The sequence below is a fragment of the Loxodonta africana genome, chromosome 15, assembly GCF_030014295.1.
Source record: "Loxodonta africana isolate mLoxAfr1 chromosome 15, mLoxAfr1.hap2, whole genome shotgun sequence".
Classification (NCBI taxonomy): domain Eukaryota; kingdom Metazoa; phylum Chordata; class Mammalia; order Proboscidea; family Elephantidae; genus Loxodonta; species Loxodonta africana.
Genome location: NC_087356.1, coordinates 65,642,640 through 65,660,651, shown reverse-complemented (window position 1 = coordinate 65,660,651; position 18,012 = coordinate 65,642,640). Strand labels below are relative to the sequence as shown.

The 18,012-nt window shown below is 37.8% G+C and overlaps 1 pseudogene; it reads right to left on the bottom strand.

The window, feature by feature from the left end:
• Positions 1-14,511: 14,511 nt before the first annotated feature.
• Positions 14,512-15,490, bottom strand: LOC135227703 (olfactory receptor 8G50-like; annotated as a pseudogene).
• Positions 15,491-18,012: the final 2,522 nt, after the last annotated feature.

The window sequence follows — 18,012 nt, the reverse complement described above, 5'->3', positions numbered from 1 at the left end:
AGTTCCTTTTTTTTGACCTCTATTAAAGGAGCTGAGCTGCAGTATCCTCCCATTTCCCTGACTCTAATTCTTTGGCCAGTTGACTGTTTTTCCTGTATTCTTTGCCTCATGAGAACCCAGAAAACCAGTGCCGTCCAGTCGGGCTGACCCATTAATAATAGCCCGCATCAGAGAAGCCCCAGTATCTATTGTGCTGTCTTGGTAACTCTCACTGCAGATGTGGGGCTGTGATCTAATATCATATTTTTACATAAATAACAGGCACCTTCTACATTTTTTTGCCACCCATACCCTCCCCACCTCGAGGTATTTTAGTAACTATGTTATGGAAATTGACATAGAGGCACTTACGAAAATACCTTGGGGAAAGAGAGTGGCTGGCAAACAAACATAAAAGGCACAAGTTATTTGTGTAAAAATACGGTACATGTGACCAGACCACTTGAGAACTGACCCTGGCACATGCTTTCAATTTCTGTTGCTTTCTGTTCTGCTGCCCTGTTTTTCACCACCTGTCTGTTTGAATGCCCTGTGACTGCTATTTGTGGAGGATTCACCAAATCACCTACCCTGTGTCAGTGGTCTTAGCCTACGTTGACTTACTCACCTAGAGATCAATGAATCCTGGGCAAAATAGTTGAAATATGAAAAAAAAAGATAGTTTTCTGCCTTTGAATGCATTACAGGAAAAAATGAGTAACCATTGGACAGGTATCTTTATGAAATTCCAATATGGTTGTAAGAAGCCTGAGACTTCATGAAGATTAAAAGGGTCTAGGACAGATGGGATTCAGATACTCACCTTTTCCTGTGTGGAATGTTTAGCCAGGGTGCTCTGTATGCTTTAGACCAAGTGCCCTTTGAAGGAAATAGCTCTTAGTAATGTCGGGGGTGGCAGTTCAAAATAGAGACCCCTTGGTTCTCTTTTACTGAGGTCTCAGAATGCAGATGTCCGCTTCTGAGTTTCTCATGTAAATATTATGAATCAAAGCGTGATTCCCTAGTGTAATTCCCTCATAGTGCTACCTGAGACACTTGCCAAAGTGGCACGTTTTTATCTAGGGTTTCAATATACAAGAGGTCTCATCAAAAACATACAGGTAGAAGGTCCCCCAAGATTTCTGTTCACCAGGGATGAGCTACTGGGAAAAAGGAGCAATTAAAACTTTCTTTTCTCATCTTTCTTATGATGCTCTCATTGGCTCCCAAGTGTATAATATTCTCTCTCGGTGTTGAAATAGTAGACAGTCGGTACATTATTGACTCAAAATTAAGGTCTGGCAGGCATTGTTCTAGGAGGTCCTTATGACAACAGCTCCCAACATGAATATAATTTCTGAACTATTTGAAACCATAGTTTTAATTCTTTTTCTATTTATTTAAGGTTCAGAGAAATGTTCATTGGATTTGTTGGTGTTGCTCTCTGTAGTTTTGAAGACTATCTTTTTGTGCATAAACTTTTGTTTATAATACCCAGGATTTACTGAACACTTACTATGCACCACACACACAATTCTAAACCTGTTACATTTAGTAATTTAATCCTCACACAGCCCAATGGGGAAGACAATATTATATTGAATCAAGTAGCAATTTCATATGATTTCACTTCATATATTATGCCCATTTAAAGAACAATGGAACTGAGGCACAGAAAGGTAACTTGCATACATTCACCCGGATAGTCAGATGAACTTCAGTTTTCTCAAAAAATGATTACATTTAGTATGCTACATCTTTTTAAATAATTTTTATTGTGGTTTAAGTGAAAGTTCACAAATCAAGTCAGTCTGTCACATATAAACTTATATACACCTTACTACATACTCCCATTTACTCTCCCTCTAATGAGTCAGCATGCTCCCTCCTTCCAGTCTCCTTTCATGACCATTTTGTCAGTTTCTAGCCCTCTCTACACTCCCATTTCCCCTCCGGACAGGAGATGCCAATACAGTATCAAGCGTCCACCTGATACAAGTAGCTCACTCTTCATCAGCATCTCTCTCCAACCCATTGTCCAGTCCCTTCCATTTCTGATAAGTTTTCTTCGGGAATGGTTCCAGTCCTGGGCGAACAGAAGGTTTGGGGACCATGACCGCTGGGATTCTTCTAGTCTCAGTCAGACCATTAAGTATGGTCTTTTTATGAGAATTTGGGGTTTGTGTCCCACTGTTCTCCTGCTCCCTCAGGGGTTCTCTGTTGTGCTCCCTGTCAGGGCAGTCATCGGTTGTGGCCAGGCACCATCTAGTTCTTCTGGTCTCAGGATGATGTAAGTCTCTAGTTCATGTGGCCTATTCTGTCTCTTGGGCTCATAGTTATCGTGTGACCTTGGTGTTCTTCATTCTCCTTTGATCCAGGTGGGCTTAGACCAATTGATGCATCTTAGATGGCCGCTTGTTAGCATTTAAGACCCCAGACGCCACACTTCAAAGTGGGATGTAGAATGTTTTCTTAATAGAATTTATTTTGCCAATTGACTTAGAAGTCCCCTTAAGCCATAGTCCCCAAACCCGCGCCCTTGCTCTGCTGACCTTCGAAGCATTCAGTCTATCCCGGAATCTTCTTTGGTTTCGGTCCAGTCCAGTTGAGCTGACCTTCCATGTATTGAGTATTGTCCTTCCCTTCACCTAAAGTAGTTCTTATCTACTATGTAATTAGTAAATAACCCTCTCCCACCCTCCCTCCCTTCCCCCTCTTGTAACCACAAAAGAATGTGTTCTTCTCAGTTTATACTATTTCTCAAGAACTTATAATAGTGGTCTTATACAGTATTTGTCCTTTTGCATCTGACTAATTTCACTGAGCATAATGCTTTCCAGGTTCCTTCATGTTATGAAATGTTTCACAGATTCGTCACTGTTCTTTATCGATGCATAGTATTCCATTGTGTGAATATACCATAATTTATTTAACCATTCAACCGTTGATGGACACCTTGGTTGCTTCCAAGTATGCTACATTTTTAAAGCATTCATTCATTTAACAAATGGGCAAAACATCATTTTGCATGTTAGAATATCAAAAACCAGTTGCCATCGAGTAGATGATCACTCATAGCGACCCTATAGGACAGAGTAGAACTGCCCCATATGGTTTCCGAGGAACAGCTGGTGGATTTGGACTGCCAAACTTTTGGTTAGCAGCCGAGCTCTTGACCCCTATGCCACCAGGGCTCAGTGTGTTAGAATATACACTTAGAATACAAAACTGTATTTTTAAACAAATTTGTCCTCAACTGAGCTTAATGCATATTTGGGAAACAGTTACATAACACTTACCCTGGTGGTGCAGTGGTTAAAGCAACCAACCGCTGACCAAAATGTCAGTAGTTCTAAACCACCAGTTTCCAAGGGAGATAGATGTGACAGTCTGCTTCCTCAGAGATTAGGGCCATGAAAGAACTATGAGTCAGATCTACTTGATAGCAGTGAGTTTGGTTATATTGGTTTTATACATCAAATAATGTTTGAAGCACCCTACAGCTTTAGTCCTCACATGTTTATCTATCCTCTTTCATGAATGAGGAAACTGAAGCACAAAAAGGTTAATCAACTTTTGAGCTTGTAGGTTCTATCAATCATTTTAAGACAACAGGTATAAACCAAAATTGTGCATAATAAGCTGAGATACATGGTTACCTATTTAGAAAAAGGAAACCCTGGTGGCGTAGTGTTTAAGAGTTCAGTTGCCAACCAAAAAGGCAGTAGTTCTATTCCACCAGGTGTTCCTTGGAAGCCCTGTGGGGCAGTTCCACTCTATCTTATGGGGTCGCTATGAATCTGAATCGACACAATGGCAACAGGTTTTATTTAGGGAAAAAAAAAAAGATTTTATATTATAGCTCAAAACTCATGAAATCATTCATTCATTTCCCCATTAAAATTATTTATTTTCCTTTTATGCACAAAGCTTTGTGATAGGTGCTAAAGTGATAATGGCAAAAAAACTAAATACAGTATTTGTCCAGGACTGTGTGCTCTCCAATATGGCAACCACTAACTACATGTGGCTATTTAAAATTTAACTAAATTATATTAGGCTAAATATTTACTCTCACAGTCACACTAGCACAGTTTCAGGTGCTCAACAGCCACACATGACCAGTGGCTACTGTATCGGGAAATGCAGAGAGAACATTGCCATCACTGCTGGAAGTTCTATTGGTCAATGCTAGTCTAGTGGAAGAGAGAGAAATGATGAAATAATCAATTTAACATAAAATTATAACAGTGGTACTTGCTGTGGAAGACAGGTTCATTTTGGAATGAGACCCTACCATTTTTGGCTTCAAGCATCCAAGCATAGCTAGAGGACATCATTCAATTGATAGAACTCAGAAATTCTTTTTAATTGTGCTTTACATGAAGGTTTTCAGAGCAAATTAGTTTCTCATCAAATGGTTAATGCACATATTGTTTTATGACCTTGGGTGCGATCCCAGAGATCTGTCAATACTATCCCCTTCACGACCTTGAGTTCTCCATTCCTATTTGTCCAGCTTTCCTGTCCCTTTTTGCCTTCTCATCTTTTTCCCTGGCTGATGGACCCATCGAGTCTTGTGTGAATGGATGAGCTATCTGTATTATTGTTTGTTTTACAGGCCTGTCTGATCTTTGGCTAACAGCTCAGGCTGTTAACCAAAATCGGCAGTTCAAATCCATCAGGCGCTCAGTGGAAACCCTATAAGGGCAGTTCTGTCCTGTAGGGTCACTATGATTCTGAATCAACTGGATCACAAGGGGTTTAGTTTTTGGTTTCGGTAATCTTTGGCTGAAGGGTAAACCACAGAAGTGACTTCAGTACTCAGTTAAGATAGTTTCTGGGGGCCATCATCTCAGCGTTTCTCCTGTCTCTGTTAGACGAGTAAGTCTGTTTGTGTGTGTGTGTGTGTGATTTTGAACTTTATTCTACATCTTTCTCCAGCTCTGTCCAAGGTCCCTTTATTGTGATTCTTCTCAGAGCAGTCAGTGGTAGTAGCCTAGATGTGCTAGACTCAGTCCGGTGTAGGCTGTGTTAGTTGTGGTTCATTAGCCCTTTGGCCTAATCTTTCCTTCGTGTCTTTGGTTTTCTTCATTCTCCCTTGCTCCAGGCTGGGTGGGACCAGTAGAGTATCTTAGATGGTCCCCATGAGCTTTTAAGAACCCGGATGCTACTCACTGAAGTAGGATGTAGAACATTTTCTTTATAAACTATGTTATGTCAACTGACCTAGGTGTCCAATGAGACTACTGTCCCCAGGCCCAAGCCCCAGCTACTCAGTCCCTCAAAGTGTTTAAATGTGTCTAGGAAACGTCTATCCTTTTGCTTTGGTCCAGTTGTGCTCACTTGCCCTGTATTGTGTATTGTCCTTCAATTTGCCAATATTGACACGTCTAATAAATCTAGTCAGTGATTTCCCGTCTCCTTCCCTCTCCACCCTCGTAACCATCAAAGAATGCTTTTTTCTGTGTGTAAACCTTGTCTTGAGTTCTTAGAATAGTGGTGTCATACAATATTTGTCATTTTGTGACAGAATTATTTCACTCAGTGTATTACCCTCCAGATTCATCTATGTTGTGAGATGTTTCACAGATTCATCACTGTTCTTTATCATTGCATAGTATTCCTTTGTGTGTATGTACCATAATTTTTTATCCATTCATATGTTGATGGGCATTTAGGTTGTTTCCATCTTTCTGATATTATGAATAGTGCTTCAGTGAACAGGGGTGTGAATATGTCTATTTGTGTAACGGCTCTTATTTCTCTGGGATATATTCCTAGGAATGGGATAGCTGGATTGTTTGGTATTTCTGCTTTTAGCTTTTTAAGGAAGTGCCATATTGTTTTCCAAAGTGGGTGTACCATTTTACGTACGCATGACCAGTGCGTAAGACTTCAAATCTGCCCAAAACATTTCCAACATTTGTTATTTTATGTTTTTTTGGATTAGTGTCATTATTGTTGGGGTGAGTTGGTATTTCAATATAGTTTTGATTAGTATTTTTATAATTGCTAACAATTGCAAGCAAGTCCTCGTGTATCTGTTTTCCATCAGAACGTCTTCCTTGGTGAAGTGCCTGTTCATATAGTTTGCCCAATTTTGGACTGTTTGTCTTTTTGTTGTTGAGATGTTGCAGTATCATGTCGATTTTAGAGATTAGACCCTTGTCAGATATATCATAAACAAAAAATTATTCCCAGTGTAGGTTTTCATTTTACTCTTTTGGTGACTACTTTCGATGAGCGTAAGTGTTTGATTTTTAGGAGCTCTGAGTTATCTAGTTTCTCTTTTGGTGTTTGTCCATTTTTAGTTATGGTTCGTATACTGTTTATACCTTGTATTGGAGCCCCTAGCCTTGTCCTCATTTTTTCTTCCATGATCTTTATTGTTTTAGTTTTTATATTTAGATCCTTGATCCATTTTGAGTTAGTTTTTGTGTACAGTGTGAAGTATGGGTCCTGTTTCATTTTTTTGTAGATGTATATCCAGTTATGCCAGAACTATTCGTTAAAGAGACTGTCTTTTCCCCATGTAACAGACATCAGCCCTATGTGGAACATCAGCTGCTCACAGATAGATGTATTTATGTCTGGGTTCTCAATTCTGTTCCACTGGTCTATGTGTCTGTTATTGTAACAGTATCAAGCTGTTTTGACCACCATCATTGCATGACAGGTTGTAAAATCAGGTAGTGTGAGCTCTCCCACTTTGTTCTCCTTCAATAATGGTTTACTTATCTGAGACCTCTTCCCTTTCCATATAAAGTTTGTGATTTGTTTCTCCATCTTCCTAAAAAGTACTATTGGAGTTTGGAACAGTATTGCATTGTATCTGTAGATAGCTTTGAGCAGAACTGTCATTTTCACAATGTTGGGTCTTCCTATCCATGAACATGATATGGTTTTCCACTTATGTAGGTCTCTTTTGATTTCTTTCAGTAGTGTTTTGTACTTTTCTTTATATAGGATTTTTATGTCCCTGGTTAGAATCATCCCTAAGTACTTTATTTTCTTGGGGGCTTTTGTAACTGTATTGATTTGGAGATTTCCTTTTCGAAGTTCTCTTTGTTAATGTAGAAGAATCTTACTGATTTTTCTCTGTTAATCTTGTATCCTGCTTCTTTGCTCAAATCTTCTATTTGTTGCAGTAGCTTTCTTGTAGATTCTTTGGGGTTTTCTGTGTATGAGATCCTATCATCTTCAAATGGGAATATTTTTACCTCTTCATTACCAATTTGGATGCCCTTTATTTCCTTTGCTTGCTTTATTGCTCTAGCTAGGACCTCCAGCACAATATTGAATAAGAGTAGTGATAAAGGCCATCCTTGTCTGGTTCCCATTCTCAAGGGGACTGTCTTCAGTCTCTCTGTTTACAGTGATATTGGCTTTGGCTTTATACAAATGTCCTTTATTTTGTTGACGAATTTCCCTCTGTTCCTATTTTGCTGAGAGTTTTTATCAGGAGTCAGTGTTGGTCTTTGTCACAGGCATTTTCTGTATCAATTAATAAGATCGTGTGGCTCTTTTATCTTATTTATGTGGGTGATTATGTTGATTGATTTTCTAATGTTGAACAATCCCTGCATACCTGGTATGAATTCCATTTGGTCATGATCTATGATTTTTTTTTTTTTTTGATATGCTCTTGAATTCTGTTTTCTAGAATTTTGTTGAGAGTTTTTGCATTTATATACGTGAGGTACATTGACCTGTAATTTTCTTTCTGTCTTTTTTTTTTTTTTTTTTTTTTTGAAGTGTCTTTGCCTGGCTTTGGTATCAGGGTTATACTGGCTTCAGAAAATGAGTTCAGGAGTCTTCCTTCCTTTTCTGTCCTCTGACATAGTAGTCTTGGTGTTTAATCTTCTCTGAAAGTTTGGTAGAATTCTCCAGTGAAGCTGTCTGGGTCAAGATTTTTTTTTTTATTTTGGTAATTTTTTTTTTCTTTAATCCCTTCCTTTCTTATAGGTGTGTTTAGTTTTCCTGCCTCAGTTTGTGTTAGTTTAGGTTGATAGTGTGATTCCAGAAATTTGTCCATTTCCCCTAAAATGGGATCTATCCTGGAGAATGTTCCATATGAGTTGAAAAAAATGTATAATTTGCTGCTGTTGAGTAGACAGTTCTGTATATGTCTATGGGTCAATTTGGTTGATTACAGCATTTAGATTTTCCATATTTTTATTGAATTTATTCCTAGATGTTCTGTCTTTCACTGAAAAGGGCACATTGGAAGTCTCCTACTGCTGTTATGGAACTGTTTATTCCTTTTCTAAGTGCTGTTAGAGTTTACGTATTTTGGAGCACTGTCATTGGGTGCATATATATTTATTATGGTTACGTCCTCCTGGTGTACTGACCCTTTAATGATTATATAGTGTCCTTCTTTACCTTTATGGCAGATTTTGCTTTAAAGTCCATTTTATCAGAGATGAATATTGCCATTGATGCTCTTTTTTGGTTGTTGTTTGCTTCATATATATTTTTTCCATCCTTTCAGATTTAGCTGGTGTCTAAACTGTGTCTCTTGTAGTCAGCATATAGACAATGTTTTGTTTTTAACATATACATACATTCTGCCACTCTCTGTCTCCTTACTGGTGCATCTAAGGTATTTATATTTAGTATAATCATTGATAGGTATGAGTTTACTGATGTCATTTTGATGGTTTTTTCTTTGGTGTTGACAGTTTTTTTGTCCTACTTAATTTTCTGTGCTGAATTTTTTTGTTTATGTATTTTCTTTTCATCTCTTTCATTATTGTTAATTTTGTGTTTGCCAAGTCTTTATGTTGTTCTTCTTTTTTATTTTGATGGTTAGGTTTGTTAGCTTCCTCTGTGGTTACCTTGAGGTTTATCCTTTTTTAAGTTTAAATCAGTCTTTTATTTCTTAATATCACCTTAACTTTCTCTCCACATAGAAGTTCTGTGACTACACTGTTTATTCTCCCTCTTTTTTTTGACATTGTCATTGATTACATATTGATGTCTCTGGTTGCCTCTTTACAGTCTTTTAGCTTTGATTTGATTTTGTGAATTCCCTATCTTGGTGATAACTGGGTGATCTGTCCTGTGTCCTAGTCTTGAATTGTTTCTTGATGTTGTTATTTCTCTAACCAGGGGATTCCACCCTCTTGGCCCTGCCTTAAATGTTTTAATAATTGATAGATTTGGGGCTTTAATCTGCTTATTTTTAAGTCTTTTTTTTTTTTTCTTTGCAATTTGGAGTGAGAAGGGCACCAACTTAGAAACAGAATGATCCATAATCCCTGTGGAGAATTTTGCTGATGAATAATTATATAAGGAAATGTAGTAGCAAATTGGGTAAAGTGCTAGGCTGCTAACTGAAAGGTCAGCAGTTCAAATCTACCAGCCACTACAAGGGAGAAAAGGCCTATCAATCTGCTTCCATAAAGCTTACAGCCTAGGAAACTCCATGGGGCTAGAGTTCTACTCTGTCCTGTAGGGTCACTATGAGTCAGAATCTACTATATGGCACACACAACAACCATTATATAACTATAGACCAAGAAATCTGAAATAATGTAAAACATAGTTTTCTGTTCTCATGAATTTGATAATCTTCATAGAGATATCTACAAGCATTCATTAATAGTAAACAGTACCAGAAAGGACATTATTACCATAGAATGTGTGATGACCTAGAAAAGGGCCTAATGATACCCTGGAGTGGTCAGAAATGCATGGAGAAATAGACACTTGACTTTTTCATTGAAAGGTGTGTAAAATTTGGAAAGGCAAGATGGAATCAAGAGGCCATTTCAGGACCGAGAAGCAGCATGAATGAAGGCAAGGCCTAAGAAATAAGCTTTGTTGAGATTTCTATTAGCTACCCCATCCAGCATATTTTATACCTTTCTGGCAGATCTTAATAGCTATTAAAATATTAATACATTTTATTTATGCATTATGCATTTTATTTTAATCACACTATTATTCTTCTTAGACACAATGCCTAATCCAAATGTTAAACTCTTGAGAGATCACCAGAGTTTTCTGTGACTAAACACAAATTTTGTAAGGTGTGGCTTGCAACTGCTAAATATCATTTATATTCATTCTTTCTTCCTCAATAATCAATGCCCTGGATCTTAGTTTGGCACATGGCCATATAGAATAATCATGGCACTTCTCAGGCTCCCTTGCATCTGATTCTTAACCACTGTGCCACAAGGGTTCCAATCCTAACTGATACAGAAGGTGAACATCAACTCTGTCCCTGTAACACACTGGTGGTCCATGAAAATGCTAATTATTAATGAGGAATTGCTTTCTTTTACACATTAAAATATACTTGTGTCAGAAGGAATGAAAGACAAACTCAGTATGCGAACATTATCCAAGTCCATCATAGGGCTTAGTGTTTGAATTTATTTAATATATCATGTTCTTTCTTATTATCAAAACTTTTGATTATATGTACCCTTCTGTAATGGTACTTGGAGCTGTGGTTGTGCAGTGGTTAAGAGCCTGGCTGCTAACCAAAAGGTTCGCACTTCAAATCTACTAGCAAGCTGCTTCTTGGAAACCCTATTGGGCAGTTCTACTCTGTCCTATAGGGTCGCTATGAATCAAAATTGACTAGGTGGCAACAGGTTTGGTTTTGGTTTAGTAAGGGTACTTGACAAGCCCATGCATTTTTTCCTTTCTAATTTGTATTTTTTTTTTTTTTTTCTCTATCTCTCCCTCTGTGTTGTGGTAGAGCTTTATTTCCATTTTGGCATCTGTCTAATATCTATCCTAATATTTTAATAACATATTGTCTACAAGTCCTCAGAATAACTAGAGATGGCTCAGACACTTTTATCTCATTGACACCTTTAAGAACTTTTAATATATAAAAAAAAATATATATATATATATATATAAAAATAAATCCCCTTAAATAAGAACAATTCTTATACACAGTCATTTCAACCTATCACTCATCAGGGCAAAAAAAAATTTCCCAATGGTTGTTGTTTGTTCAGTGCCTACATTAATACAATAAAAATTACATATAACATAGCCCTTGTGAAACATATCCAAGCAGTATACATATATGAATATAATTCACATACATATACATATATGTTACACATAAATATATGCAAATATATGGAATCACGTACATAGATATACATATTTCTTTTTGCAGGATTAAGACATGAGATACGTAGATAAAGACTGATTAGTAAGTACATAGAAGGCCAAGAAAGAAGTTTCTTTTTAGTTTCCAAAGAGGGAAATACCCTCACCTCTCTCATTACAGCTTGTGATTTTATGTGGTGACGTAAGGGGTGATATCACATCAGTGTATTAATGTTTCCTTTTTGATGGCAAGTTGTAAAGCAAGCACAGTTTTAGGCATGCCAGTCCAGTCAGATGATTTTAAAAATACACTTTAACCAGATGTAAATGTTCACGCTTGGTCTAAAAAGACCCAGTAGCCCTGTGCTCTGCATTTGGGCACAGCATTATAGAGATGAGCAGTCAAAAGGATCATGTTAGTTGGAGATGTCCATGCTTGTTTCTCCTTAATACAATTGTTTCAGAAGCTTTGAATCTTAGAAGCATTAGAAAAAACACACCAATAGCTCTTATCTAGAAGTGGCTCTAAACATAAAGTGAAATATCTGGTCTTTAAGAGTCTGAAGAAACTTTCTAGGGAGATATGGGGAAATATATCCAGATGCTCTACCACCAGCAAGAGAAGACGTGGGAGCTCAGCAACTGGCCAGAGGAGCTGGTGGTAACTGAGGCAACAAAAGCTACTGAGAGTTATTAATAGGAATGACACCATGGTAATGGGTTTATTTTTTGTTTGTTTTTAGTTTATTGCCTCTCAAGAGGATGAAAAAGAGTTTTCTGATTGCTATTCTAAAAAAGACCAATGGGATCTTATTTGGGAAAGGGGAAGAGGAGGCAATTTATTGATTAGAAGTCTTTGCAATATATTCTCTGAGTCACATTTTCTATTTTACACTCCTTCTTTGACAAGTAAGGAGTGAGATTACCAAATTTGTACTTGAAGCCTCAACAATTATTGAGTGTCTACAAAACAATTCTCCCAAATTTGTTTTCCTGAATAAACATTTAGTTTTTGGGGATGAAGGGCACAAATAATTAGTCAGAAAACAAATTTTTCCAATTTTAACTTTTGCATGTGAATAAGTAATCCATCTGAGTTCAATGCATAGTCAAAGAATGTCACTTCTACATCTGTGATTCTCTAATATGGGTGCAAAGAAAAATCTATAGAAATAGTTGGAAATGAATATAGGATTTACAGGGAAATGGAGGTGACAGCGCAATACTAAAAATGCAAAAAATAGAATGTTGCATAACCCAACTGAAAAATGGGCAAAGGATATGAACAGGCACTTCATCAAAGAAGGCATTCAGGCAACTAACAGATACATGAGGAAATGTTCTCGATCATTAGCCATCAGAGAAATGTGAATCAAAACTACAGTGAGGTACCATCTCACCCCAACAAGGCTAGCATTAATGCAAAATAATAAACGTTGGAGAGGTTGTGGAGAGACTGGAACACTTATACACTGCTGGTGGGGATGTAAAATGGTACAACCACTTTGGAAATCAATTTGGTGCTTCCTTAAAAGACTAGAAATAGAACTACCATATGATCCAGCAATTGCACTCCTTGGAATATATTCTAGAGAAATAAGAGCCTTTACATGAACATATATGCACACCCCTGTTCATTGCAGCACTGTTTACAATAGCAAAAAGATGGAAGCAACCAAGGAGCCCATCAAAGGATGAATGGATAAACAAATTATGGCATATTCACACACAATGGAATACTACGCAATGATAAAGAACAATGAATCCTTGAAACATCTCATAACATGGATGAATCTGGAAGACATTATGCTGAGTGAAATTAGTTGAAAAGGAAAAATATTCTATGAGAACACTATTATCAGAACTCAAGAAAAGGTTTAAACACAGAAGAAAACATTCTATGGTGGTTACAAAGGTAGAAGGGAGCGAGGGGGTATTCATTAACTAGATAGTAGGCAAGAATTATTTTAGGTGATGGGAAGGACAAAACACAATACAGGGGAAGTCAGCACAACTGGACTAAGCCAAAAGCTAAGAAGTTTCCTGAATATGACCAAACACTTCAAGGGACAGAGTAACTGGGGTGGGGGTCTGGGGATCATGGTTTCAGGGGACATCTATGTCAATTGGCATAACAAAGTATATTAAGAAAACGTTCTGCATCCCACTTTGGCGAGTGGCTTTTGGGGTCTTAAAAGCTATCAACTGGCCATCTAAGACACATCAATTGGTTTCAACCCACCTGGAGCAAAGGAGAATGAAGAGCACCAAAGACAAGGAAAATGTTAGCCCAAAAGACAGAAAGGGCCACATAAACCAGAGACTCCATCAGCCTGAGATCAGAAGAACTAGATGGTGCCTGGCTACCTCTGACTACCCTGACAGGGAACACAACAGGGAATCCCCAATGGAGCAGGAGAAAAGTAGGATGCAGATCTCAAGTGCCAGTAAAAATATCATGGTTAATGGTCTTACTGAGATGTAAGGACCCCAGAGGACAGGGCCCTGAGGCTCTCTGTTAGCCCAAACTAAAACCATTCCCGAAGGCAGGTCTTCAGACAAAGATTGAACTGTACTATAAGCCATAAAGTGATACTCATTAGGAGTGTGCTTCTTAGCTGAGACTATGTGGGCAGTTCCTCTCCAGAGATGAGATAAGAAGGCAGAAGGGGACAGGAGATGGTTGAATGGACATGGGAAATATGAGGTGGAGAGGAGGAGTGTGCTGTCACATTATGGGGCGAGCAACTAAGGACACATAACAATGTGTGTATAAATTTTTGTATGAAAAACTGACCTGAAATGTACACTTTCACTTAAAGCACAGTAAAAAAAAGTTGCATAAAGAAATAAGTACAAATACATATAACATATTTAGCCATGATTATTGTACTAGTCTCTTCCACCATATTGTTATAATCTTATGGGGAGTAATTATGTCTTATACTTCAGCATCTGCCCCATATTCCTTAATACAGTTCTCTGTACATAGTAGCTAGTAGGGATTGACTTTTGTAGATTTCAAATGATTAAAAATTATTTTGAGATCACTTTTTTCCAGAAGAGTGTGTTTGCACATTTATTAGTAATAAAGGTCAAATACATAAATTGTTAAGAAGATCAAAAGATATAACCCAAACAGATCATTCTATGAATTGATATAAATAAATCTTTTTTAAACAAAGTGCTAAATCCTATGTATATAAATTATAATATCCCCACCTGAAGTCCTTTGTAGATTTTTACAAAAATGATTAGAGGTAATATGGGTTACTATGGGTGACGTCTGGGACTTCCTAGAATTGACACTGTCCTCCATGTGACCCTATGAATCTAGTCTTATCCTTTAGATATTTCTTCCAAATAAGTAATGCAATAATCTCACTACTTCTGTATATATGTTGCTATCTCTACAATTCTTACTTACTGAATCTTCTCCAAGAATTAGAGGTCTTTGCCATTGCAAAATAGTCTTTTCTCAATGATTTTATTTAGAGCAACTCTGACATCCTAATTCCTCAGGCTGTAGATCAGCGAATTCAGCATTGGCACAATAATGGTATAAAATAAAATAATAAACTATAAAATAAAAATTATGGTATAAAACTTTGCCTTGGTCCAGGGAGCTAACAATTGATGGCTGCAGGTACATGAATGCTGCAAAACCATAGAAGATTGTAACAGCTGAGATGTGAGAGCTGCATGTGCCGAAGGCTTTGGACCTGCCCACAGTGGAGCGGATGAGCAGAATGCTGGCAATGATGGAGACATAGGAGGCAAGGATGGTCAAGATTGATGCAAGAATATTAAATGTACTGAAGCACAAAATTACCACTTCATTGATACAAGTGCTGGAGCAGGACAGCTCCAGTAGTAGAAAAAGATCACAGAAGTAATGGTTGATTATTTTAGCCTTGCAGAAAACCACTTTAAGCATGCAAAATGTATGAGCTGTGGCACGAATCAAACCCATCATATATACCTCAACTACTAGCCAAGAGCAGACCTGATAAGACATAGTGACATTGTGAAGCAATAGATTACAGATGGCAACATAGTGATCATATGCCATCACAGCCAGCATAGAACCTTCTGATATAATAAAAAATGCAAATAGGTAGAGCTGAGTCATGCATTCAAGGTAGGAGATGCTGTTCTCCTCTGTCACAAAGTTCTCCAGCATTTTGGGGGTAATGACAATGGAACAGCAGAGATCAGTGAAGGACAAACTGCTGAGGAAATAGTACATGGGGGTGTGCAGGTGAGAACTGAGCCCAATCAGTGTGATCATGCCCAGATTCGCCAGTGCTGTGACCACATAGACTCCTAGGAAGAAAAGAAAGAGAGGCAACTGGAGCTCTTGCTTTTCTGTTAGCCCAGCGAGGATGAATTCAGTCACTGTGGAGTGATTTCCTGCTGCCATTTTCCTCTGGGCAGTTTCTGGAGGAAGAGAAGAAGAAATTTGAGGTAGGTGTTTCTTAAGCAGTATGAAAAAGATGCAAGTCTTATTCAGGTATCTCTGATTCTCTCTTCTGTCCCTGCTTTATGTTGGAAGTTAAGGACCCTGGGGTTCAAGTATTATGGATCATGCAAATAAACATCAGGTGGAATTATATCTTCTTGTATTTCTGTGCTCTAAGAGTGGGTCATAGTACTGACCGGCCTCTGAACATTCAAAGAACCATTCTGATAACTTAGAATATTGAGTGTTCTGATCCCTGGTGGTACAATCGCTTAGCACTGGGCTGCTAACCAGAAGGTTGTCAGTTCAAACCCACCCAGTGACTCTGCTGGCGAAAGACCTGAAAGTCTGATTCTGTAAAGATTACAGCCTAGAAAACCAAATGGCTTGTTCTACTTTGTCACATGGCATCGATACAAGTTGAAAATTTACTCATTGGCACCGAACAGCAGTGACAACAACAAAGCACTTTCCATGCCTTATTTGCAATTCTCTCAACTCTTCTGCAGAGCAAATCCTACCAGGAAACAGACAGGTTACCATCAAGTTGATTTTGACTAATTTCGACCCTATGTGTATCAGAGTAGAACTGTGCTCCACAGGATTTTCAACGGTTGATTTTTTGCAAGTAGATCAACAGGACTTTCTTCCAAGGCACATTAACCATTTGTACTAACCAGGGATTCCACAACAATTACTAGTATACTGATTTTATATATTAGTCTCATAGTGGTTAAATAATGCCCATAGTTAGGCATATTATAAACAAGTGATTGTGTATGAGAGAAGGCCTACTGTCTCTACACGGGTCCATCCCCTTTTCCCCATCTGTTTCTTCTTTTAGCTCCTCATGTCTGCTCTCCTGTCGTATCTTTTTGTCATATCAGAGAAAGCATTCACTTCAATTAATATAAGGAAAATATTAATTTAAAGTACAAAAATAATGTACTGACCACTCATGTAGGCTGGTTTTCCTTTAGAGACAAACTTGTTTACTGGTAACAATTCAAAAGTATACAAATAGTGGGTCTGGAAAGTAACTGAATGGCTAACATTATGTATATCACTCAAATTCAGCCGCACATTCTAGAAGGAAGTGCATTTTCTAATGAGGAAAATCTGGGCATGATCACCCTGGTTGGACTCACTTGCACACACCCATGTACTATTTCCGCAGTTTGTCCTGCATTGATCTCTGTTATTTCACTGTCATTACCTCCAAAATGCTGGTGAACTTTGTGACAGAGAAGAATAGAATCTCCTACCCTGAATGCATGGCTCAGCTCTACCTCTTTGCCTTTTTTATGATATCAGAAAGTCATATGTTGGCTGTGATGGCATATTTAGTTCTCTATGACTAAATGTAAAGCTCAGTCATTCCCAAAACACTATGTGCTGCATACTATTGCATAACTTATCATGGTCCATGATCTTGGGGCTTTTGTTCTGGAGGAACAAGGCTGGAGAATGGAAATCTTGCATGGTATTTAGACCGTGTTCTCCTTGCATGTCTTAGGCAGGTTTTCTTAGTGTATTTTGCACTCCCTTTCAAACAGATCTTTTATCACTCCAACAATGCCTTAAGGAAACCCTAGTGGCGCAGTGGTTAAGTGCTACGTCTGTTAACCAAAAGGTCGCTAGTTCAAATATGCCAGGTGCTCCATGGAAACTCTATGGGGCAATTCTACCCTGTTTCATAGGGTCGCTATGAGTTAGAATCGACTGGATGGCAGCAGGTTTTGTTTTGTTTGTTTGATGGCATTAAAGACCAAAGCAAAAAGAATGTGCGCATCTCTGAGATGCAAGTTGTGAAAAAAGTTGATGAGTTCCTGACACGGGATACTGTGATGACTGTTCAATATTCAAAAGAAAGAGATCTAAAAGATATCATCAAAGATTGATGGTGTATCAAAAGCAAGGAAATGTGTTTGAGAAAAGAACTAATATGAGGGTGATATTACTAGTTATTATAAATTTTTTTTTTATAGAATGATATTATTCAGTGTTTACCATGTGATTAGAACTGTCCAGGTACCTCATAAATAACATTTGATGTATTTTCCCAGCAACCCTATATGGTAGGAGCTTATTATTCTCATTTCATAGATGAAAAAATTGAAACTGGAGAGACTGAAGTGAATTGTTCATGGTGACTCTGTGGATTTTTAATATAAAAGTCAAGGATGGTTTGCTAATAGTACAGATAAATTTGATATATTGATAGGAAATGAAAGTAATAATAAAAGACTTGGACTAATACTGGTAACTTCTGGGGGTACCATTCTCCTAAAAGAAAAGCCTGCTGCAAAATACACGCTAGATTCAAAGAACATAAGAGCTAGAAAAATTGAGATAGCAGTAATTAATATTTTTGTGTTATTCCATTTAGACTAGCATCTGCCTAGATCCTACAGAGATGAGTCCTGCACTTTTCATTTATCCCTGCTGAGATTGCTGTATGAATGGTGGATGGATAAAGGGAC